Genomic DNA, 25,935 nt, shown 5'->3' on the forward strand with positions numbered 1-25,935 from the left:
TTGATTCTATTTCTCAAAATTTTTGGAACTCGGAAAGAGATGTGGAATGAAAATTTGGAGGGTATTGTAGGGGGCCAATGTTGGCCAACCTGAGAATCATTGGCAAAGTAGATCTCTTTAGCTGAGTGGAGATCTCTGGTAAGGAACAATTTCCCTGTACCTACAGTTATAATTTTAACCAGAGAGTAAAGAGTCTCTACTTAGAATGGACAAGTCCAACAATGCAGTGAATATGAGATACCCAACACCCTTAGAGAAGGCAGAAATAAGTAATATTTATTGAGCAGCCACTAAGAGCCAGGTTCTGTGGTGAAATTATTTACATAATTTTATTTAGTATTGAAGTATGTGGAATCTGGTGGAAAGTCATAGAAAATGCCATTTGCCTTGATTAATCTTTTCTGGTTTGTAGGAAAAGGGTAAAAAATCAATTCTTTGTCATGAAACATAGTCTTCTAAAGGGAATGATTAGTCTAAATGGACCATCTCAAGGCAAAGAACCAAGGATTCTCCTAGTTTCTTTCTTAGGTAAATGATTCTTCTAATACTAATTCTGAATTTTGCCTCTTGAATAGCTTATCGTTTAGAGATAGAAAGAATATTACAGATAATGAAACCCTGGTACTAGATTCTTTTTAGAGAGGAGGAACATATCCAGCAGGTTAAGGCAATTGCCCAAGATCACAGTGCCATCTAGTAGGAGATCTGGAATGAGAAGTTCAGTCTTTGAGACTTCCTGGTGCTCATACCGCTTTGCTCTGCTATCCTTTCACCAGGCAATTACTGACAACAGTTGACTACTTCCACCATCTATTTTTAGGGCTATCTTCTTCTGGTGGATGAATAAACACTCAAAACCCCAAAGCAGCATTCTAAGGTGAGTCCTTCACTTAGTAACTATTTATTTCTCAGAAGCTTATGTCATTCTTACCATTCCTATAAATTAGTATCTACTTTCTTTCCTTTGGGATGCCAGGCATCACACAGCTACCCGATGGCAGCTACAACTTGTCTTTTTGACAAGATAGATAGTATTTCAGCAGAATTATGCTCTGTAGCATCAATCACACTGACAGGATATATGATAATAATTGTGAGACTCACCATGTGCCCCATTACACTTTTAAGTTGTTCATCGAGATTTACATTTTTCCTAATACCCTGTCTTGTTGTCAATTTGTTGAAATTCTCCAATGATGTAATCATTTCCTAAGTGTTTTGCCTCTGGTATACCTAAAGAAATTAGTCAGTGTGTATAGTTGCTGCCATTTATTTTGGAATGATTTGAGAATCATCTGGGACTAAGGACCGGATCAAATGTTACCTTCTTTGGGGGTGTATTGAGAAGCTGTTCTTGATACCCCCAGACTGGACCAGATGCTCACTTTTTGGCTCCTATGTACCCTATACTTCCCTCCATCAGAACTCTTATCCCTCTACACTATTATTGTTTCTTTATGAGTAGGTAGGGTTTTTTAAGACAGATTTTTTTTTGTAGTCAGACACACCTGGGTTCAAGTCCTGACTCTGTCACTTACCAGTGGTGCATTTTCTGGCAGTTACTTAAACTATCTGAATTTCAGCTAGCTCATCTGTAAAATGGGCATAATAATGCCCCCTTGCAGAGAAGTTTTAAAGATTAATGGAGGACATGTGTATAAAGCACACAGCATAGAATTGTACAAACAAAGCATTCACTAACCAAGAGCTAGCATTATGCTTTTTAAATTATTATCCCACAGCAAAGCATAATGCCTATCACAGGGTGGATGTTAGAAACAAATGCATGTTGAATAAACAGATGACCACCAATATTACTTAAACTCTTCCTATGTGATGCTGTTTTCCATATTATACCTGATATTATAGTTATGTTTACTTGCCTCAGTATCTTTCCTCTTGGAGTTTTTAGTCCAAGAGAGGAGACATTGATTTTATCCTTGCCAAATGGAAAGGTAGATGTGAGATAAGTGAGAGAGGCTTAATGTGTATTTTTCTGGCTTCTATCCCAGCCTCTCCCCCAACTGCAAAAGATACCAGATGCCCATCAGAAAGTCAGCTCAAGCACCCGCCACAAATGTTTAACAGAAACTCCAGGTTACGATCAGCAGGGCTCAGAATAAGTGCCAGAGCCTGTTTCTGAGCCTTGAGGGTAGATTGTCCCTTCTGAGAACTGACTGGGGCAGGTCTCATATTTTCTGGTGCACAATAAAATTGCTATGCTTGTTTTTAAAATATCGGAATACGTATTTTCCAGGGGAAAATATTGTATTTCTGCTATTAGCTCCTTAAACGACCCCATGCATGTGCACCCTGGCCACCATAGACCCTCTCTAGGATCTCCTGAACCTTTTCAAGGTCCGGCAACTTAAGAATTAATCCTTACAGTAACCAAAACAGCATGGTACTGGTACCAAAACAGAGATATAGACCAATGGAACAGAACAGAGTCCTCAGAAATAATACCACACATCTACAGCCATCTGATCTTTGACAAACCTGAGAGAAACAAGAAATGGGGAAAGGAGTCCCTATTTAATAAATGGTGCTGGGAAAATTGGCTAGCCATAAGTAGCAAGCTGAAACTGGATCCTTTCCTTACTCCTTATATGAAAATTAATTCAAGATGGATTAGAGACTTAAATGTTAGACCTAATACGATAAAAACCCTAGAGGAAAACCTAGGTAGTACCATTCAGGACATAGGCATGGGCAAAGACTTCATGTCTAAAACACCAAAAGCAACGGCAGCAAAAGCCAAAATTGATAAATGGGATCTCATTAAACTAAAGAGCTTCTGCACAGCAAAAGAAACTACCATCAGAGTGAACAGGCAACCTACAGAATGGGAAAAAATTTTTGCAATCTACTCATCTGACAAAGGGCTAATATCCAGAACCTACAAAGAACTCAAACAAATTTACAAGAAAAAAACAACCCCATCAAAAAGTGGGCAAAGTATATGAACAGACATTTCTCAAAAGGAGACATTCATACAGCCAACAGACACATGAAAAAATGCTCGTCATCACTGGCCATCAGAGAAATGCAAATCAAAACCACAATGAGATACCATCTCACACCAGTTAGAATGGCAATCATTAAAATGTCAGGAAACAACAGGTGCTGGAGAGGATGTGGAGAAATAGGAACACTTTTACACCGTTGGTGGGATGGTAAACTAGTTCAACCATTATGGAAAACAGTATGGCGATTCCTCAAGGATCTAGAACTAGATGTACCATATGACCCAGCCATCCCATTACTGGGTATATACCCAAAGGATTATAAATCATGCTGCTATAAAGACACATGCACATGTATGTTTATTGCGACATTATTCACAATAGCAAAGACTTGGAATCAACCCAAATATCCATCAGTGACAGACTGGATTAAGAAAATGTGGCATATATACACCATGGAATACTATGCAGCCATAAAAAAGGATGAGTTTGTGTCCTTTGTAGGGACATGGATGCAGCTGGAAACCATCATTCTTAGCAAACTATCACAAGAACAGAAAACCAAACACCGCATGTTCTCACTCATAGGTGGGAACTGAACAATGAGATCACTTGGACCCGGGAAGGGGAACATCACACACCAGGGCCTATCATGGGGAGGGGGGAGGGGGAGGGATTGCATTGGGAGTTATACCTGATGTAAATGACGAGTTGATGGGTGCTGACGAGTTGATGGGTGCAGCACAGTAAGATGGCACAAGTATACATATGTAACAAACCTGCACGTTATGCACATGTACCCTAGAACTTAAAGTATAATAATAATAAAAAAAAAAAAGAAAAAAAAAAAGAATTAATCCTTGGCATGGCAAAGGGACCCCAGGACTGTATCCATTCTTGTTGCTTGGTGCCTGCTTACCAGCTGCTAAGTAGTTTGAATAGCACCTTTTTGCACAGGTAGCTGAGATGCTCTCTGACCCCCTTCTTGGTCTTGTGGGTTCCTCCTTCTCTTTGCATCTGGTTTATCATCTGTGTTAGTCCTGCCGGTTCCTGGGACCACCCTTCCCTACCATCCTCAGCTCTCCCCAGTCCTCCTCTGTCTAGTCTATCCTAGGCACCCTCTGCATATGGTATGTCTGGCAATGGTTGAAGTCTCCTCCCTTGAACAAAGGCTTTTCTCAAACCTCATGTTAAAGGTACAACTTCACCTTTAATTGTGGGCTCCGCCTCTTGGGGTAGGTTAACCAGGTATTCTGTGTATACAGGACATGTCCTGTATGTAATAATTTTGACTTGTATCTTACAATGATTTTGTCAGGATATTTAAATGTCCTTATTTCAGCTTTTATAGAAAAACACAGCAATTAGAGCTATTTTTCAAATTTAGCTGAGTTTCTTGCTTGTTTTTGCCTCCCTAAGATCTGGCAACGTTACTTTCCTACCTCAAGGAATACAATTTTACCCTCATTTTCCTGCATTTTTTTTTTCAGTCTCTGGACTGATGTTTTTTCCCTTCTGTCTAAGATGCTATGTGCTATAAAAACTAGGGGGTCTGCACTAATTCCTTGATAATTTGGATGCAAACAGTAGTTACTGAATAAATGAACAGGTGAATGAAAGAAAATAGTTTGCCCCATAGGATCTCTTTCCCTTTAGGATTTCATTTAGAATGCAGCAGGGCCTTTGAATCTGAAAAAATAGTAGCTATACTGGAAGCTAAACTCTATTAGGAGGAAGCTATAATGCTTTTATCCTGCCATACTCTCTATATTTAATTACCTTTTATTTTTCTCTTAGCAATTAGTAAAGTGCCAGTCTGTGTCAGATGTGGTTCCAAGAGAAGATGTTTTTGTCCACACTGAAGCCAAAGTGTTAAAGGAACAGCGGCACACTTAGGGTGGGAGGTGGGGGAGAGTGGAGTTGGAAAGTAATTAATATTTATTGAGCAACCATCATGTCCTTTTTTAGACATGATCTCATTTTATCCTCACAGCAACCCTGCAAAGTATATTCTAAATAAAGAATCAGGTTTAGCCAGGCTAGGTAACTTGCTCAAATTCTAGAGTTAGTAAATGGAAGAACTTGGATTTAAACCATGGTCTTTGCACACAAAACCATCCTGCCTCCCATTGCTAGGAGTATCATGGTGGCTGGTGATAGAAGGAGTGATCAAAGCCAGTGAACTCAAGGGGAAGGTAACACCTTAAGATAATGTCAGACCTGCCCATTCTCTATCTCTTCCCCTCTCTGTCTCTCATTTCTACCTTCCATTTATTCATTTATATTATATTTACTAAGGACCCCTTGGCAGCAGGCATACTTCTGGATTCTCTGGATCGTGATGAGCTGATAAATAAGATATACATAGTCCTCAATGTTGTACAGTGATATTCTAGGATTTATTACAGAGATTGAAAAACTGATTTCAAACATGATGTAATTGTTAAAGTTATTTTGGAAATATGTAAGAAGATAATAGAGTATGGCAGTTGTTGGAGAGGTGGGGATCAGCAAAGGCCTTGTGGAGATAGGAATATGTGGGTTGCAATGTGATATAAGAATTTAGCTATGCCAACAGTTGGAGACGTGTTGTTTCAGGCAGAGGAAACTGCAAGAGGACAAAGATGTGATGCATTCATGAAAATGTAATATGATTGGCTTATCTTTCAAAAGAGAAAGCTGGAGGATCCCAGATTTCTTTCAATTAAGGGAGCCATTCCATTACAATAGGAAGAGGTCATGAGCCCTGAGTGCTCAGGAAAGGATATTACATAGAGAAATATTTGGGTAGAGAACAGGGAAACCATAGAGGCTGTTTTGATTACAAGCGCCTGAAGAAGGCAGAGGCAGAAAGTAAGAATAATTAAATGAGCAAATGAAGAAATGAGGGACTGAGGGGACGCTTAAGATTGGCACATTTGATAAACAAAATCTCCAACTGCAGTGGCAGCTCTGACATTGCTGGTTTTGAAACTGCATTTGGAACCGGAAGACAGCAAAATTGTAAAAAGCCACTTTGCACTGGCAAAGACTATAATAAGTGGCAGTTGGGATTGTGATCAAATTCAATCTCCCCAATTCTGTAGTTATAGACTGTTTTCCAAAAGTGTAGGTAGGTAGGCTGATTAAACTACAGGCTCTAAAGTAGCCAAATGCTTCCTCCAAATGTTTAATATCCAAGCTAGGCCTTTCATCACAAAATACTTTCTGTATTAAATATTAATTGAAATAATTTCATTTTGCAGATTCAATATTAAAATATCAATTTAGATGATGGATCATGAACTTTAAAGCTGGAGGAAACAGTAAATGTTTCTCTCTCCCTACTCCCTGCATTGACAGCTGAGGCAGCTGGAATCCAAAGCCAGGTTATGAAGTTAAACTGAGATACTGCATTTTTTTCAGATTAAAAAGAAAAAGAAAATCAGGTTGATAAAGAGCCTCAGGTCTAACTGAATTGTCAACTAATGGTATATGGAACTTTCCTGATATTTTCTTGCTTTGACAAATATTTTTCTGGCTTTTATCTCTAACAAAATCTTCAGACTAAAGTGATTGTTGCTATTAGAAATTTGGGCCGGGCACAGTGGCTCAAGCCTGTAATCCCAGCACTTTGAGAGGCCGAGGCAGGCAGATCACAAGGTCAGGAGATTGAGACCATCCTGGCTAACATGGTGAAACCCCATCTCTACTAAAAAATACAAAAAAATTAGCCGGGCATGGTGGCGGGCACCTGTAATCCCAGCTACTCGGGAGGCTGAGGCAGGAGAAATCTGGGAGGCAGAGCTTGCAGTGAGCCGAAATCGCACCACTGCACTCCAGCCTGGGTGACAGAGCAAGACTCCGTCTCAAAATAAATAAATAAATAAATAAATACATAAATACATAAATAAATAGAAATCTGAATGACATCCTATTAAAAGTGTGTGTGTATGGGGGAGGACTTTTGTAAACATGGCAAGTTTAGTTAATTATGAATGGTGGAATATTCCAGAATCTTCTGCTCCCCTTTGTGCCATGAGAAAATGCTTCATAAGATGTAGAATCATAAGAAAGTAGTATGCTTCTCCTTTTTGTTCAACCCATAGTAAGCAACTACTTTGATCTCAGTTGCATCCTGGGTACAAAGTGTTGTAGTTGGGGTGGGATGTAGAGACATACTCCAGTCTCAGGAAATTTACCATTTAGATGACAATTTTGGTAATGACTAGACAAAAATGAATGTCTGTATTGGAGTATGAAAGGGGTAAATACAATTGCTAGTAGAGCTGGAATGGATATTTTTGCACTGCAGGCTTGGGAGCAAAAAAAAAAAGTGAGCAATCAACAACTCGTACCTAGAACTATTTCTTCCTTTGTCAGGGAGAAGGGAGTTGAAAAGTACATAAATAAACCCAGGTAAGACAGTTCAGTTGCACTCTGACTTGAAGTTAGGAGGGGGTTGGAGGAGTTATTCAGAACTTTTCCTAACTTCAGGATTCAAGTCATTCCATGTCTCTGTACTAAGAAAAGACTGGGTGATGGGAATAATGTAATATATTGGCCACATACCCAAGAGATTATATGGACTGATGCCCAGAAACCCATTAGTAATAGCTAAGTAAGTCTCTCTCTGTCCCTGTAGGCCTACTGGCAGACATCGCTAATCAATCATGACATTCCTTTCTCCTCTGAGACTTAGAATCTTTCTCAAAACCACATTCCAAACAAACACTAACAAATGGTATAAAGCTGAGTTCCAATCCTTGTGCTAAGTTATATGGTACAGAGTAAAGGGACATCAGCAGTGCTTGGAGTAGCCCAAAAGAAGAGATGGCATGAGCTGGGCTTTGAAGGATGGGTACAATTTGAGCAAGTGGAGAAGAGTCTTGGGAAACAGCACCATAGACACTTAAGTGTAGAGAAGGTAATGAGTGTGGCAGTTTGGAGGAAACTAAAGATGCTGACCTACATAGAGAAAAGGGTCTGTTTAGGAATAGGAAGAAATAGAGTTGGACAAGAACAGTAAGTCAGGATATGCCAAACATCCTAAAAAATTGTTGTGATTGGAAATACGGTGTTATTACAGGCTGATACAGAATTTCTGAATTGTGATGTGGTAAAAGTGGTGATCAAGTTCCTCAGGAGAACAAGGCACTGGAGTTAGGGAAGCCAGCTAAGGCAGATACTAAAGGAATGCAGGAGTGAGGTGAGAATGCCCTATTCTCAGGATGATGGACAAAGGCTGGAAGAAATGCAACTCATACTTTTATTCACTAAATATGTATGGAGTATCATTTCTGTGCTGAGCACTAATCTAGGTGCTGGCATACAGCTGAAAGCAAGATGAATAAGATTACTACTTACTGGCATTTACACTGTAGTTACGGGAGACGGACAAGAACCATGTTGGTTTATTTCAGGTACCTCTTGTCATGGTATCTCTTATTTTCATAAATAAAACTGAATAATATGGCAGAGAGCTGTGGAAGGGGAGGGTGCACTTTAGATTTAGCAGTCAGGAGAGGCACCTAAGCAGATAACACTTGAGTTGATACCTCAGTGATAAGAAGGAGCTTGATATGGTTTTACTCTTTGTGCCCACCTAAATCTCATCTTGAACTGTAGTCCCCATGTGTTGAGGGAGGGACTTGTAATTCCCATGTGTTGAGGGAGGGAGCTGATTGGATCATGGAGGTGGTTTCCTCCATGCTATTCTTATAATAGTGAGTGAGTTTGCACGAGATCTGTCATATTAATTAGTATTTGGAAGTTCCTCCTTTGTGCTTCTCTTTCCTGCTGACTAAGGTTGTCATAAAGGTGCTTGCTTTCCCTTCACCTACAGCCATGATTTTAAGTTTCCTGAGGCATCCCCAGCCACGTGGAACTGTGAGCCAATTAAACCTCTTTTCTTTATGAATTACCCAGTCTTGGGTACTTCTTTATACCAGTGTGAAAATGGACTAATACAGAACTACCATGCAAAGATTGGGGTATGAACTCTGCAGGTGGAGGACCCAGTAAGTGGGAAGGTTCTGAGGCAAGTAAACCAGGCTCTATGGTCACCTGTCCTCTGAGGTCCTGTCTGCATGGGTCTTATCACCTCTTGATCTCATCTTTACCACTCATCCTCCTCACCCATCCTTCTGGGCCACACAGACCTCCTAACTGATTCTCAGACACTAAACATGATGTTCTTTCTCCAGATAGCTTCACAGCTCATTCTTTTTTTTTTTTTTTTTTTGAGACAGAGTCTTGCTCCGTCACTCAGGCTTGAGTGCCATGGTACAATCACAGCTCACTGCAGCCTCCAACTCCTGGGCTGAAATTATCTGCTCACTTCAGCTTCCCAGGTAGCTGGGACTGCAGGCATGCACCACCACGCTTGGCTAGTTTTAAAATTTTTCTGTAGAGATGAGGTCTTGCTATATTGCCCAGGTTAGTATTGAACTCCTGGGTTCAAGCAATCTTGCCTGCATGTATTGAAGGAAGTGTTGGAATTACAAGCATGAGCCACCATGCCTGACCTCATTCTTTTACTTCTTGTAGGTCTCCATGCAAACACCATCTTATGGGAGAAGGCTTTCCTGAACATTTTATGTAAATTGTATTTCACTCACTCCCACTCCTAGTCCCCTTCCATGTTTTATTTTTCTCCATGGCACTTATTTTTCTTCATTTCACTCCATTATTTCTTTTTGATTTTGCTCCATGGTACTTATCCTCTTATATTCTTGCTTATATATGTATTATTTTTATTCTTCCCACTAGAGTGAGTGTTCCATGCATGAGGCAGGGAAATTTTTCTAATCACTATTGTATTCCTGGAATCTAAAACAAGGCCTGGCACATGGCTCAATAAATACTCCAAAATTAATGAAAGAACGTATGATGAACAGCGCAGCTGTTTGGTTGTAGCTGTAGCCAGTAACAGCAAAGTCAAAGCCCAGCTCCCTTCCCTGTAGAGTCAGTGTTTGTATCCCAAGGCTGTGGCATCTTCAGCTCTTGCAGTTCTTCATGTTATCCTGCCTAAATATGCACATATTGCTGTGTTCCAAAAACTGCTGAACTTGCCTTTCTCCTAAGTACATCTAATTGAACAATCTGTGTTTCTACCTGAGCTTTTTGAATTTATATCCTCTCTTGAAAGTTTGCTATAGTAACACACACACAGTTTTTTTGAGTTCTTCAGTGGATTTTTCCAAGTCAGGTTAAGAAATATTTCCTAGGAGCTTTATGGTAGACAGCTTGACCTAACGTATGTCTCTGCCTTATTCCCCACTATTGTATGTCAGGCTTCTTATATTTATTCAACAGGAAAGGGACCACTTAGACATCTCTAGGAATGCCCTGATTTTGTATGTCCTGGTGACTATCCTGTGTTGTTTCTTCTGTTTTGAATATTCTTGGAAAATTCTGGTAGCCCTTTAATTCTTTAAAGCTCAACTTATGGAACTCCACCAAAAGCCTCCTTGAAAGAGGTGATTCCTTTTTTCTTCATTTTACTTACTGTATTTTATTACATGTTTGACATACCCATAATACTCCATTGCAAATGTTTCCTAAAATATCTCTCCCATTACCCAATGTCCTCTCTAAGGGCAAAGACTACATGCCATCTGCTTTGCTGAATGGTACTTGTCATATATAATAGACAATAAAAGATCATAAAAATGAGAAATTACATGTCAAGATAGCTTAAGTTCTAGAAATAATAGAAATGTTTTAGCCATTCCTAATTTTTATTGATACCACTAATTCTGAAGTGTTTGAAATATGCCACATCTGTTCAATATTCTTTGATACTGAGGAGATAGCACAGAGCAAAGAAGTGCCTATCATTCATATAGTCTAATTTCATTATCATATAGAACCTTTGTCCTTACTGATCAGACTGTTACGTTAGATGACTTTATTTTCCACAGGGTCTTTTGCTGCTATGTCTCCTTCAGGGCTCAGCAGATGATACTTCACTTTTTTTCTCGACAAAGTATTTTCACACCCTCACCCATGCAGAAATGAGGTAGTATATCTAACTCATAAGAAACACAAAGCATTAGCACATACAACGTGGTCTATAACTTCCAGTACAAAAGGCAGTGTAGCCCTGTGGTGGAGCAAGGGTTTTGCAACCAGAGAGAGCTAGCTTTCAGTACCGGCTCTGTGATTTTCTTGCTTTGTGAAATAGGGAGCCTCAGAACTTCAGTTCAGCATATAGAAAACAGAATAATTCATTCACAAAGGCAGTTATGAGAACTTGGTGCAGTTCTTGGCACATAAACCTTTCAGTACATGGTTGCACCCACTGTTTTCAGGGAGCTTAGGTTTTAGTGACAGGACAAAGTTCATACCTAAAATACTTTGGAAATAATCACAACATTGGGTAATGAAATGTGGTACCCTGAGGAGGTTTGTTTGTGGGCTTGAAATAATCAGAAAATATTTCCAAAATAGAAAGAGTAATTTGAGAAGGACTATAAAGGGTGAGTAGGAATGGATTAGACAGAAATAGATAGGGCATCTCAAGAAACCAGTGAACAGTTTATGGAGGTTAGGCGAACATTAATTCATAAGACATTCAAGCCATGTCCAGTGTACAGAAAACAGAGTCTGTTGCTGCTGTTATTGTCACTTCGCTTGGAGGGGAAATGTAAGGCCATCAGGGAGCCAGGCTCAAAGACAAAGAACAGATGCAGAGAGAACTAGGTTTACAGTCTTCCCTGGTTCCCTCAGGGCTGCACTTGTAGCTCCCTGAATCCCAGGGCACGAGAGCTGTACATTCATCCAGCTGTCAGTCCAGATAGAGAATACCTGCAGCTAAGGAGCTATGAGATTTCCCTTCAGCCTGGCCTGGTTAACACATAGAACTGGCCTGAGTAAATGCCCTTTGTGGTCAGTTACAGGAAACCGCTATGTCTTATGGAAAAGCTGCTCAAGCTGAGGCATTTTGAGAGCATCCTTCAATTCCTGCTCAAAGGCAGCAGAAACAAAGATATGTGCGTGTGGAAGAATAGAGCATTTAACTGCTCTCTGTAAGGCTGAAAAGAGGGAAGGTATGCAACCATATTTAACATATTGTAATGGTGTAGTTCATGAGGTTTTTCTAAACTAAGTGATTCCTGACCAAATGACAATAAATTCTAAACTTGGGTTGGAGCCAGGCACAGTGGCTCATGCCAGGCACAGTGGCTCCCAGCACTTTGGGAGACTTAAGTGGGCAGATCAGGTGAGCTCAGGAGTTCAAGATAAGCTTGGGCAACATGGTGAAACCCCATCTCTACAAAATATACAAAAAAAAAAAAATTAGCTAGGCATGGTGGCATGTGCCTGTAGTCCCAGCTACTAGGGAGGTTGAATTGGGAGGGTCACTTGAGCCTGAAAGGTTGAGGTTGCAGTGAACTGTGATTATGCCGCTGCTCTCCAGCCGGGGTGACAGAGCAACATTCTGTCTCAAAATAAATAAATAAGCAAACTTGAGTTTGAGTGGAGGTATATGAGATATGGCAAGGTTTCTCTTCAAACAGCCTGCTCAAACTTTTATTCTTTAATTCCCAATACCGCTCCCTCCTTCTTCTCCTTTTCTTCTTTCTGACTTTACTATGTGCCCAGGCATGCCACAGAACCAGTGATGTTATCAACAGCAGCTCACATTCCTTTCCTTATTTTAAAAAAGACTCTCTTGTTTGCTGCAGATGACCCCTTCCTCCTCTCCCCTCTCTCCCATTATGCATCTACCTTATCTAAAAACACTTAAATGTTTAGCCAGTCAAATCTAGTTTAAATTATACAGTCCAACCCCACCAATGGGGGAAAAGACACAAAAGCAAAAGTCACGTTAAAAATAAAAACTTCTACTCTCCTTTGTTCTAAGTACTCTAGTAGCAACCAGCCATAGGGGGACATCCTTCTGCACAAAAGTAAATTACTTTACAAAAATCCTTTATCTAAGTGCTCATTTTTCCTTAGGACTTTGAGCCTTATTTCTAACAAGGTGCATGTTCTTAGGTGTATGTGGTTACGTAACAGCCCTTTGTGGCCAACTTCCTTGGCAAACATTTTATTACACCTGCTCTCTCCAAGGTCACTAGTCATCTCCAGATTTGAAACTCATGATTTTCCCCCTCAGTTCTCAGCCTTCTTGCTCAAGCTGCCTCATTTTCTCTTTCCTTTGACTATTTCCTTTGGAAGATTAAGATAATGCACCTTGTCTTAAAGCTGTTGGCTACTTTTCTTACCCAGTTACTTGAAGATAGGGAATATATCTTATTCATATTCCTAACCTGTCCACCACAGTAATTTTCAAGTACAAATGTTTAAACCAATGAATAGCTTTGCTCTTTACATATGAGTCAAGGACCTCTACAATGAGTTATGTTGCTTTGCCTTTCTAATTTATACTCATAGCAAATTTCTAATGGGCCTCTTTTCTAAGCATGAGCCAGTACCTTTGATTCCTGTTATTATCCACAAGGCCATTCGTGTGACTACATGCTCATGCATAAGTTTGGAAGAGTAATACTGGATATAGCATCGCTGGGCCATATGATATTATAGAGCTGAGTGAGAGTTTTGAAGCATCAGTGTGCCAGGAGCCAGCAGAATTGCAATCTCACCTTTATTCACCGAGTAACTTTAGGCAAGTCATTTATTTCCCAGTTTTTTTTTTTTTTTTTGAAATAAGCAAACAAAACACAAGGAGGTATTTACCTGAGAGGTTTGTTACAAGGGTCAAATTAAGGAACATTTGTGAAAATGCTCTGTAACACATAAAATGTTATATAAATTGGTTTAATGATGATATTGCAGAGTTTCACATTGAACTGTATGTTAAATTGGGGAAGATTTAGTAGGGAAAATGAAGAAACATCAACCTGTTCAAAATATATTTTAACATAAATTACAATATACGTTATTTCCATAAAATGTAGCTTGACATTTGTGGGGAAATCATATTGTTGGTTTCAATCAACAGTTTCAAAAGCATTTTCTGCAGACACATGAATGAGTATTTTGTTTATATACATTTGGAAAACACTGAATTAAAGTTCATCAAAATTCTGTTATAACTCCTTATACCTTTTAATTCAGTTTCATTGAGAAATTTCTAAAATGGGGGTGTTGAAGGTGTATGTGTTTGTGTGTGTGTGTGTGTGTGTGTGTATGTATAGAATATACCTTGCCATATTTCCTAAAAATAGAAGAATAGAGAATGTCCTTCCATTTTTCTACAGAGCATCATGGATCTAGAATTCCATATAACATTTTAGAAAATGCCACTCTTGTGGCCCAAACTATTCTGTGACCCAATTACTTAGCTGGAAAATAGGCCTGCAGGAATAGTAGGTAACCTGTCAAAGGTACTATATATTCTTGGGATGTGACCAAAATGCATGATCTAGCTTTAATTTGGTTTATCAGAAAAAGACATTACCATGATATTCATTACTCTCAAGCAAATGGGCATGCTGAAAGGGAGACCCAGATGGCTGAGCTAAGATGTGGAAGAGATTGGTTAGAAAGACTTACCAGGCTTTTCAATGATAATGTCAAAGAAACCACAGAAATCATCCCTGCTAACTACCCACTGAATCATTTCTTAATACTTGACCTTCTCCAACTAGACCTATGAGAGATCTTTTTTTAATAAACCTATAGTTTTATTAAGACAAAAACTGACAGTGTAGTATGAAGTTTACATTTAAACAAAGTTTACACAGAAATCTAACACATGCCTAAAAGGATTTTACAATGTAGCTCTAGATGCAAGTCTAAACAATATCAAGAACTGATGGATCTCATGACTCAAGACAGAGCATTTTGGGTATCAGTTACTTCTTAGGATTTCTTAAAAAATTGTGTGTGTGTGTGTGTGTGTGTGTGTGTGTGTGTGTGTGTGTTTTAAAGTGAACCACTGCCCAATATGGAAGTTTAATCTTCTCCTGAGACCAAGGCTTTTGAAATCACTAAACTCTTAGATCAATTCAGTGAAACTTGTGCTGTCAGTGACTGAAGCCAACAATGGTTTAAGAGTTCAAAGCTCAAAAAAGAGAACGCTCCAAGAGTTTTCCCCACTAAGAGCACGGGCCCTTGTCTTTCCCTACTCTCTTATCTCCTCTACCACCCTCTTCCTCTTCCCTAACACCTCAGCCAGTGGCTTGGATGAACAAGCTGATATTTATAACTTCGTTACTGGAAAAGAAAGCATCTTCTAATTTTATTAGCACCTCTGAGACAGAATGACCTGCTTGTACTGTATACTCTCCAATAAAAGACTTTCCCTCCTCATCAATTTCCATCTCCAGAATGGCAATTTTGGTAACTTATGAACTGGCTTAGTCCTTTGTGGGAACAGCAATAAGTTTAGGCAGGGAACACCTTGGCTTATAGGTTTCAGACATTCACAGCTTTTAAACAGTCTCTCACAGTCCTTATTTACGGTGCCAATGACATTTTTTTTTAAAGGTAAAATATTCTGGACATAGAAACAAATCATTAGTTGTCTGTTCTTTTCCATTGCTTCACCATTTCCCCTATCAGGCCCCAAATGTTAATCAAAGTGATGCTACCCATCTCCCTTTCTCCCCTCGGCATCCCTCCCCCAAATAATACACCAGTAATAGCCAAAGACTATATACATGCTACGCTGTAAAAATGCAGAGTTAACACTATTGGGAAGAAGGCTGTGGGTTGTGGAGATGCTCTTTGAAGATCTACAGTATTTTTTTGCTCTCTCACACACCCAATTCTGCAAGTTTTGTCCTTCATAGAAGGCCCTTTGCTTTTCTCAGCAAAGTGCAGAAAAGTTGCCTTGAAACACTTATCCCCTTTCCCCTCCACTGGGATGGGTGTGCAAACTATACAGCTTGAAATGGCTTTAAAGCACTTGGGCTGCTGCAGGACACAGAAACTATACTGGCTCTTCAAAGGACATCTTCTCAAGCCACCTCTATGGTGTCAAGACAAGTAGAACTCCTTCCCTTCCCACTTGAAACCCAGTCAGATGTGACAGGGGCTGGTACTCAGGAGCGTTAATTCTTGTCATCTTTTTTGTCATCATCCTCCGAGGGGTAGGAATGCCACGTCAGCCTTTCCTCATAGAAGGATATGACAACCTGTGGGCACTTGACGTTGGCTGCCTTGGCAGGGACCAGGAAGCCTCATCAGAGTTTTTCCATTTCATCAGGAACATGAGCTCTCCACTGGAGTCTGTAGCTCCAATAACCCGCTCCGGCTCCAAACCTCGAGCAAAGCCTCGTGGCTTTTCTGACTCTTCTTTCTTCTTCTTTGGTTTGCTCTCCTCTCCCTTATCTTCAGAATCAGAATCAGCTTTGCGCTTGCCTCCCTCTGATTTATCTGTCTCATGTGCTGTTTTCTGTGACTGCAGAAACTCAGCAATGAGGTCGGGGCAATCCAGGTTTTCTTCTGGCTCCCATGTGTTGTCCTCATCTGAGAACCCCTTCCACTTTAGGAGGTACTCCACTTTGCCCTTTACCACTCGACGGTCGAGAACTTTTTCCACCACATATTCCTCTTCCTCCTCTTCTAGCACCTCCTCCACTTTCTTCTTGTTTTGTTTTTTCCCCATAGTACCCGCCAGCTTTCTGGTGTAAAGGGTGACGCTGCTCAGAGCAGCACCCAAGAGCCCAAGAGGAATCGATGCTGCGCTACTGGCGCTTCGCGTCGGGTCGCCTGGGGGAGTGGCGCCCAGGAAGGCAGCAAGCCGGGTGGCCACAGTGGAGCCCCTCACTGAAGCGGCGTACCGCAGGCCCCAGCCCGAGAGATCTTAAAAGAAAAATGTAAGTTTACAAAATTCTATTTGGACACACTTTTTGTCATTCATTCTTTTCTGAAAGAATTTACAAGGTATTTGCACCAATGGAAATCACAAGTCTTGGGTTCTAAAAGGCTAAGAATAAAGCTTGGGTTGGGGTAGCTTTTGCCATACATTTGATAAGAAGGCCTCTTTACCAAGACAAGCTGAGAGTACTAAAAATATTAGAAAAAGGGTCACAAATGGGCAGTTCACTGGCTGCCTTTAGCACTCAGATATTATCTGTTTGGGGCACAGAGTGTTTTGAAAACTAAGTAATTATGTCACAATTGAGATCTTGAAAAATTCAGAGACTCAGCAATATAGGGCTACATTTCTGTGTGAAGACCATCGGTGATAGCTGAGCAGTATTTGTTTAGATGGGGCATATGCTTCCAATTTACCCTGGTCCTTAATTCTTTTTGGTTTTGGATGTGAGCTATTTCACGGAATTATTTTCACCTGCTTGGCCCTATAGTATTTTATGGTTGGTATCCTCTGTATTAGTAGTATTGTTATTCAGAGCCTTCTAGCACGAATACTTCTTCCAACCATTCTACTTAGGAACACACACGCTATTGGTAGCAATGTAAATTGGTACAAGTACTATGGAAACCAATACAGAAGTTCCCTGAAAAACAACAAGTAGAACTACCATATGATCCAGCAATTCCACCACTGGGTATATATCCAAAACAGTGGAAATCAATTTGTTAAAGAGCTGTCTGCAGTCTCCTGTTTATTTTACCACTATTCACCATCGCCAAGATATGGAATCAACCTAAGAGTCCATCAGAAGAGGAATGGATAAATAAAATGTGGCACCTTTATACAATAGAATATTATTCAACCATAAAAGTAATAAAATGCTGTCATTTGCAGCAACATGGATGGAGTTGAAGGTTATTATGTTAATTGAAATAAGTCAAGCACAGAGAGACAAATACTGTGTGTTCTCACTCATATGTGGGAGCTAAAAAAGTGGATATCACAAAGATAGGAGTAGATTGGTAGTTATCAGAGGCCAGGAAGGGTAGTGGGGAGGAGGGGAAAAAAGGGTGATCAATGCAGGGGTCCCTATCCCCCAAGTTCTGGACCAGTACTGGTCTGTTAGGAACCCAGCGGCACAGCAGGAGATGAGTGGATGAGCGAGCATTACTGCCTGAGCTCTACCTTAAGTCAGATCAGCTGCGACAGTAAATTCTCACGGTAGCACAAATCCTGTTATGAACTGTGCATGCGAGGGATCTAGGTTGTGTGCTCCTTATAAGAATCTAACTAATGCCTGGTAATCTGAGGTGGAACAGTTTCATCTTGAAACCACCCACATCCGTTCCCCCACCCCCATCCGTAGAGAAATGGAAAATTGGCTTATATCAAACCAGTCCCTCGTGCCAACAATGTTCGGGACCACTGGATTAATGGGTACAAATATACAGTTAGGTTGGATGCAGTGGCTCACACCTGTAATCCCAGCACTTTGGGAGGCAGAGGTGAGAGGATCCCTTGAAATTAGGAGATCAAGACTAGCCTGGCCAACACAGGAAAACAAAACCCGGTCTCTACTAAAAATACAAAAATTAGCCAGGCGTGGCCACACACACCTGTAGTCCAGCTACTCAGGAAGCTGAGGCAGGAGAATAGCTTGAACTGGGGAGGCGGATGTTGCAGTGAGCCAAGATTGCGCCACTGCACTCCAGTCTGGGAGACAGACTCCATCTCAAAACAAACAAACAACAAACAAACAATCAAAAAAACAAAATATGGTTTGAAGAAATAAGACAGTGTTCAATTGATCAGTAAAGTGATTATGTTAGCAATAATCTATTGTACGTTTTAAAATAGATGAGAATGATCTGAATGTTTCTAGCATAAAAGACGAATATTTAAGGTGATGGCTATCCCACTTACCCTGACTTGATCTTTATACATTATATGAATGTATTAAATTATCATATGTACTCCCAAAAATGTACATCTGTGTCAGTAAAAAAAAAAAGAAGAAAAATAGTCTTTCTATGTTTGCCAAAATATTTACCATTTCTGATGCTTTTCATTCCTTCTTTAAAACTCTGAGATTCCATCTGGTATCATTTTCTTTCTGTCTAAGTACCTTTACCATTTCTTGTAGGGCATATCTGCTGGTGAAAAATTCTGTTAGTTATCAATTATTTGAAGATGACCTTCTCTTTCCTCCTTTCTTTTCCCTTTCCTTTTCCTTTTCTTTCCTTCTGCACTTTAAAGGTATTATTTTACTGTCTTCAGGACTTAATTTTTTAAAACATTTTATTTATTTAGTTGACAAATAAAAAATGTATGTATTTATTATGTCCTTTAAAAATGTGTACATTGTGGAGTGGATAAATTGAGCTAATTAATGTATATGTCACTTCACATACTTATGTGGTGAGAACTCTTAAAATCTACTCTTTTGGCAATTTTGAATAATACAATACATTGTTATTAACTACAGTCACCATGTTGTACAATAGATCTCTTGAATTTATTCCTAGCTAACTGAAAGTTGGCATCCTTTCAGCAACATCTCCCCAACTTTAGCTACTGCCACCCCTTCCTCCCAGGCCCCGGTAACACCACCATACTCCTCTTTACTTCTATGAGTTCAACTTTATTTGAGATTCTAAGTGTGTAAGTGAGATTATGTGGTATTTGTATTTCTGTGCCTGATTTATTTCACTTAACATAATGTCCTCCAAGTTCAGTCATGTTGTCACAAATGACAATATTTTCTTCTTTTTTAAGGCTGAATAGTATTCCATTGTGTACATATCACCACCTTTATCCATTCATTTGTTGATGGAGACAAACTAATTCTGTGTCTTGTTTGAACAGGCAATTAACTTGGACTGAAGTTGCAATCTGTCTCCTTAGCAAAAGATATCATGCAGCTAAGGAGACGGTTTTCAACCTGAGTCCAAGTTATTGCCTGCTCAAAAAAGACACCACATAGTGGCTTTTATTTCTATTGGTCCTTTTTAAAGATTGGGGTAGATATATTAGGAGCTCAGCATCTACTGTTAATTTAACTTGCAAACCTCTCAACTGAAATGCTTTGCACTGTTTTTCCTAACCTCCTCATTATGTCGACCTAACAATTATAATCTTCAAATATATCATGCAGATTTACCAATTCAAAAACACAAAGATATATTTTAAAACATGTTCTTTGAAGCTTAATTGGTAATTACTATTTGCTAAAATTTCTGAAAAAATGTCAGCCAGGGTCTGGGTAAATAAATCATGATATATGCATAAAAATTCATGATATCCAACTAGCTAAAAATAGACTTATGAGTCTTGGAATAAAAAGATTTCCAAAATATATTATATAGAAAAAGCAAGATAATAGGATTTGAACTCTGTATATACTTATATACGTAAAGCTGTAAATATAGAGTGTGTCTGGAGGTAATGGTGAAGGGAAACTTCTTGTTGTTTCTTTTTTAACCAGGGTATGCATTGATTCTTATACTAAAAAAGTAAAATTCATGTCTCAAGGCTCTTCCTCAATATACCAATGGGGAGAAAAATAAATGTGAAAATTGAATCCTTAATATAGCTTTTTTTCTTTTTGCAACTTCCCCCTCTCACCTTTGTTAAATTTTACCTATAAAGTCATTTTTGTAGAACTAGTGGGAAAAACCAATCTGAAGAGTAAAAAAACGAAAAAAAAAAAAACCCTCAACATTTTATTTTTTCCTTAACATAAAGGTCAGTGTTTTATTTCATACCTAGAATTTTCTGTTTTAAAGGCTGGGTTGAATAGTGCTTTCAGCAAAGAAGAAAGATAGAATTTATTTATTTATTTTTAAGTATGATGACTACAATCTTCTCTGTTACAAAAACCCACACCAAAGAGTTGACAAAATGATTTGCTGAAGGACATCATCCTGAGAAGATAAATAGACGTTGAAATGGTTTTGGCCTGAAAAATCAATTTGATTGTCTATAGGCCTCATGGGAAGAAAATCACCTTTGCTGAGGAAAATATTATTTCTACCTCTGAGAGGGCCAAACCAGTATCAGGGAGGAGGGAAGCCTTTTTTTTTTTTTTTTTTGGAAATGATGACACTTTCTCCAACAAAGATGAGTGTTTACAGAAAAATAGGGGACATATACTTATTTTTCTCAGCATTGAAGTAAAACCTTGTCCTTCTTTATTGTTTGCCCAGCTACAGAGCATTACTGACTTATACGTATAGGATAAAAAGGCAAAAAGCCATGTCATGCTGTGAGGGCAACAGACTGATGTCTTGGTGAAGAAAAACAAAAAACTTTGAAGGTGAGAGAAGAATAAGAGGGAAATGTGGTTGAAGAAGGACCAGCTGAGCAAACTTTTCCTGATTAAGAGTCGGCAGCTGGCTGCAGCTTTCTTCTCTGTGTTGGTTGACCCATGAGAACAACGATCACTATAGATTTTCTGTAAGGAGCAAGCAGAAGCACGAATAGCCTTCCACCAACTTCTGGGAAAAGACTAGCCAGAGATCTCTGACTTGTCGCTAGCAGTCAGACTGGAACAAGTTGATTTATTAGGATGAGGAGAGTCAGAATAAGAAGTGGAGGGAGAGGGATTAGGAAGATTTGGAAGAGTAAAGACCTAGTTCAAGAGGTCTCATAGAAAAGAATGGATTGTTTGCGCTCTAAAACCAGCTGAGGGTTTAATGCAGATGATAGGAAGGGGATTAGCATCCATAAGCATCTTCTAATGGCAATATCCACAGGTGGTAGGTGTAGCCATCACCTTCTTCTTTTTAATTGATGAAGGAATGAAGATTCAGAGAGAGAGTAAGCCTTTTTTATATTGTCAAACACTATTAAGTAGTGGAGCCAGCTTTAGACCCACCTTTATTCCAAAGCCTGTATCCTCTCCACCAGGACATCTCTCTGTTACATTGGTGCAGCTAAGGAAGCTTATGACCAGCTCATATTTACCATTTACCGTCTTTACTCTTTACTGTGTTAAGAGTCTCTCTCCTCCTCTTCTGCCTCTATTTTCCATTAACCAGGTTCACCCATTCTAGCATTTAAAAGTAATTTATTTTAATCTGTTTAACAACCCTTAGCAGTAGCTCTTGTTTTGCTTCATTTTATAGTTAAATTAGATTTACAGGTCAATGTCATGACAAAAAAGAAAATGTTTGGTTTTGCTCACTAAATAAAGGCATGCTGGAATTTTGGAGCTGGAATCAGCATTTGAATTGAGTTGTTGGGATCAGAGCAAGGACTAGAACCCAAGCAGTGGGTTCTAAAATTGTGCAGTAATTTTAATCTCCACTAGATGGCACTGTAAAAAGTGCTTTGAAAAGTGGCTTCCTTTGGGAGAACTTTATTTCCTATTCAGCAAATATGTTATTCTCCTGGGGTACCTTACGGTCCTGGGGCCCAGTTCTCTTGAGTAGCTGGCATTCTGGCTTTTGCACAGAACTCTCTGTTCTGATGCAGCCCTTCATCCATCGTTGTCGGGAAGATGATCATGAATGATTTATCACTAATGACTCATCATTAATGAAAATTACCAGTGATTAATCTTTAAAACCTCTCCTTCTTGGGAAGTTTGCTTACGCCCCCACACTTCTTGGAGTTTCTGTTCCCCACAAACAGTACTAAGCTGTCCTGAATACCATCCCTTCTCAACTCACAAGACATACCCTTATCTTGGATTCATTTTGGAAATTTGGGAAATTGTTTCAAAGTCAATAACAGGATATCCACCCTGCTTTAAGTAAGGAAGGGGGGGATCTATGAGCTCTGCTCTCAAGAGATATACCCTTTGTCAAGGGTTAAATTATATTGTTATTAACTAATACAATGCGTTTTTGTCTCTTGGGTTCTTGATTACAGTGATGATTAACTTTAGCCCAAACTGCCAAGTTTGACACACCCAGGGATCCATTAAAACTGTTGCAGCAACAGCATATAGTCAATGATGACTATATAGCTAGTTCCCAGGCCTATGTAAAGATGATTTGTAATTTTTATCTCTATTTTCTATGATCTGATCTATAATTTGATCTTACAAAATCAAATCAAAATAAACTTCCTCACTTTGGAGACTTTGTCTGGAATGCTTTTGTTTTCCAAATTTGTTTAGAAGGAACAGAATATGCAAATTTCTATGCCCTGTACAGTTTCAGCTTAATTATCATGTCTTTCTATCTCCCCAGATTCAGTTAAGACCCACAGTTATATTCTCCCATAACACTCTATCTTCTACCTTCAAAGCCACTTTACACACTAATTAATTATCTATAATGTTTAAAACATGTCTGTTTTCCCTGGTAGATCTGAAAGACCATTGCAACAATAATCCCTTCTGGCTTGTTCACCACTGATTCCTTAGAGCCAGACACATACCTTATATACAGTCAGTGCTAAATAAATATGCACTGAAACAGAAATAAGTGTATGATTTAGCTTTTTCTATTCAGCTGTCTGGGAAATAAATATTACTTGAGGAGGTCTATAATATATTTTTACAAGGTACGTTTAGTTTTGAAAATACACAGAGAGCCTCACTAGGTCAAGAAGAAATGTACATTCTCCTGGTAAAGAGGTAGGAAAATTGCCTCATAGAGTGTATGTTGAGATCCAAAAGAAAAATGCTTATCTTTGTGTTATTTGAACAGAGCACTAAATAAATGACTGTTTGTTGGAACTATTATATTGCTTTTTTGTCTCTTGGGTTCTTGATTACAAGGATGATTAAGCAAATGGTTTATTTTTTAAAAACTAGAGTTTGGATATGATAAGCTTATTTGCTCTTATTCCATCAGAACATGTTTTGTTCTTCTGTTTTCAATTGATATATTGTTTATGATGTCTGCAATAGAGATCAAATGGAGAGAATTTTACAATGATGTATAAGAAGGGGCATTAGAATTCTAGTCAGGGAAGTAGACTGGCTATGTGATCTTACATAAGCCACCTGCTGTCTCTGAGCTTCAATTTCTTCATCTGTGAAATGAGGAGTTGAGTTTACATGAGTAGTGTGGGTACGCAGTGTCTGATGTGGGCCTCATTTATTTCCACTCCGGTATTTATATTCTTGGGTAATCTTCTTGCTTTGAATGTGGGCTGAATCCAGTGCCTGGCTTCGAACCAATAGACTATGAAAAAGGTGATGAGATGCCACCTTCACAGACAGGCGACAAAAGATTGCAATTTCCGTCTTGCAAGTGCACTGTCTCTGCCTTGATCTCCCTGACTTTGATGAAGCAAGCTACCCAATTGGGAGGCCCACATGTCAAGGAACTGAGGAAGGCCTCTGGCCAATAAACTAGTGAGAAACTGGGGCCCTCACTCCAAGAGCCCTGAGTAACTGAATCCTGCCAAAAACCATGTAAGTGAACTTTGAAGCAGATCTTTCTCAGTCAAGTCTTCAGATGGGACCTCAGCCCTACTCAACACCTTGATTGCAGCCTTGTGAGAAATCCCAAAACAGAGTATTCAGTTAAACCATGCCTAGACTCTTGCTGCACAGAAACTGAGATGTATGCTCTGCTGAACTTCTAGGTTTAGGGGGAACTGGTTATACAGCAATAGGTAAATAATACAAATGATTTCAAACTGATTGATGGCCTTATGCATGGATGACCAACTTTATAGCCTCTCTGTCCAGAGATATCTCCTCTCCCCTAATCTATTCATGTACAAAAATATGTAACACTTATATGCCTATCGTTATGCTTTCTGTAAGGTTAAGAAAATCAACATATCTGATATGATATGCAGATATCACAGAGTGGCAGCAGGGTAATAATGATAGGTGGGGTCAAAAGAGTGAATTATTGATAAGTTTATAGTTATATCAGTTTAACTCTCTTGAGCTTCAGTTTCTTATTTGTAAAATGAGGGGACTGGAGTATAAGAGGGTTACCAGAATGTGGTCTCAGACCAGCATCATCACCATCATCTGGGAACCTAGAAATGCAAATTCTCGAACCTCAGCACAGACTTACTGAATCAGAAATTTTGGAGTGGGGCTCAGCATCTGGCATTTTAACAAACTGTCCAGGTGATTCTGATGTACACAAAAGTTTGAGAACCACTGGACTAGACGTTCTCTGAGACCCCTCACAGCTCTACCAAATAATGATGACAGTAATAACAAGAAATAGTTATTGATCATGTTCCAGGACTTATAAAAGGACTTTATATTCATTATCTCATTTAATCATCACAACAGCCTGTGAAACAGACACTTGTTATCCACATTTCTTGTAAGAGTTCTAATGTCTTTGCTTCTGAAAGACAGGGACAATGTTTTATTCATCTCTAGACTCTATAAGCCTTGCACAGGCCTCATAGTTTCTATATACATAGGTATGTGTGTGTGTTAGATGATAATTGTTTGAAAAATGAATGAATGAACAAATTCAATTTGTGAACAAAATTAATTTGTGAGTAAAAATAATAGGAAGACAGGGTTGAAGTGCCAGAGGCTCTCTAGAAGTTGGCTGGATGAAGTCTGGGGCAAGTTGAATATTCTAATTACCACTTAAATCCATATTAGGAAAGTACCACTGAGTCTGCTTATCTGTGAGGCTAGCCTTGATCTTAGGGTAGCCAACTTCTTGATTCCCAGGGTTTTCAATTTGTAGGCTTCAGCTATGGAAAAATCTAGTATGATATTTATTCTTTTTTTTTCTGGAGAGTGATCCTGGAAGAAAAATTAATTTACAGAAATAATTAATATAACAAGGGCATAAGCAAAGCTTTGAAATGATATTTCAAACACATTAATCAGAGTATTCTTTGTGTCTTCCAGAAACTGGAGAGGAATACCTCCAAAGAGTTAATAGCTACTGCTTCTCATCCATCCCTTGGGCCTTTTAAATGAATTATCAGGGCCATTCGGATTTGTCTCTACATCCTTTCTAGACTTGGTTTCTTTGCCAACTACAATAAAAAACATGATTTTTGATGCTGTGAAACATCTCAATAAATAAGCATACAGTTAGAATTGACTCTGAGCTTAGCAACATCTTACACATTATTCATAATTAGTGTAATGCCACTCCTGGTGTGTGTGTGTGTGTATGTGTGTGCATGAGGGCGGGTGGGGTGTGGGAACGTATTTTTTTCTTTAGTCTCTTCTGTAACAGTGTTGAACACTGTTTCAATCACTGTGTACATCTTTTCTCACAATTATTCTGTAAG

The 25,935-nt window shown here is 39.1% G+C and overlaps 1 protein-coding gene and 1 pseudogene across 1 annotated transcript in view; one reads left to right on the forward strand and one right to left on the reverse strand.

The window, feature by feature from the left end:
- LOC140713354 (uncharacterized) overlaps window positions 1-25,935 on the forward strand; it is a 297,038-nt gene that overhangs the window by 176,090 nt on the left and 95,013 nt on the right. The window lies entirely within an intron of this gene.
- LOC103238486 (chromobox protein homolog 1 pseudogene) lies at window positions 14,581-16,707 on the reverse strand (annotated as a pseudogene).

The sequence above is a fragment of the Chlorocebus sabaeus genome, chromosome 1 (genome assembly GCF_047675955.1).
Source record: "Chlorocebus sabaeus isolate Y175 chromosome 1, mChlSab1.0.hap1, whole genome shotgun sequence".
Taxonomy (NCBI): Eukaryota; Metazoa; Chordata; class Mammalia; order Primates; family Cercopithecidae; genus Chlorocebus; species Chlorocebus sabaeus.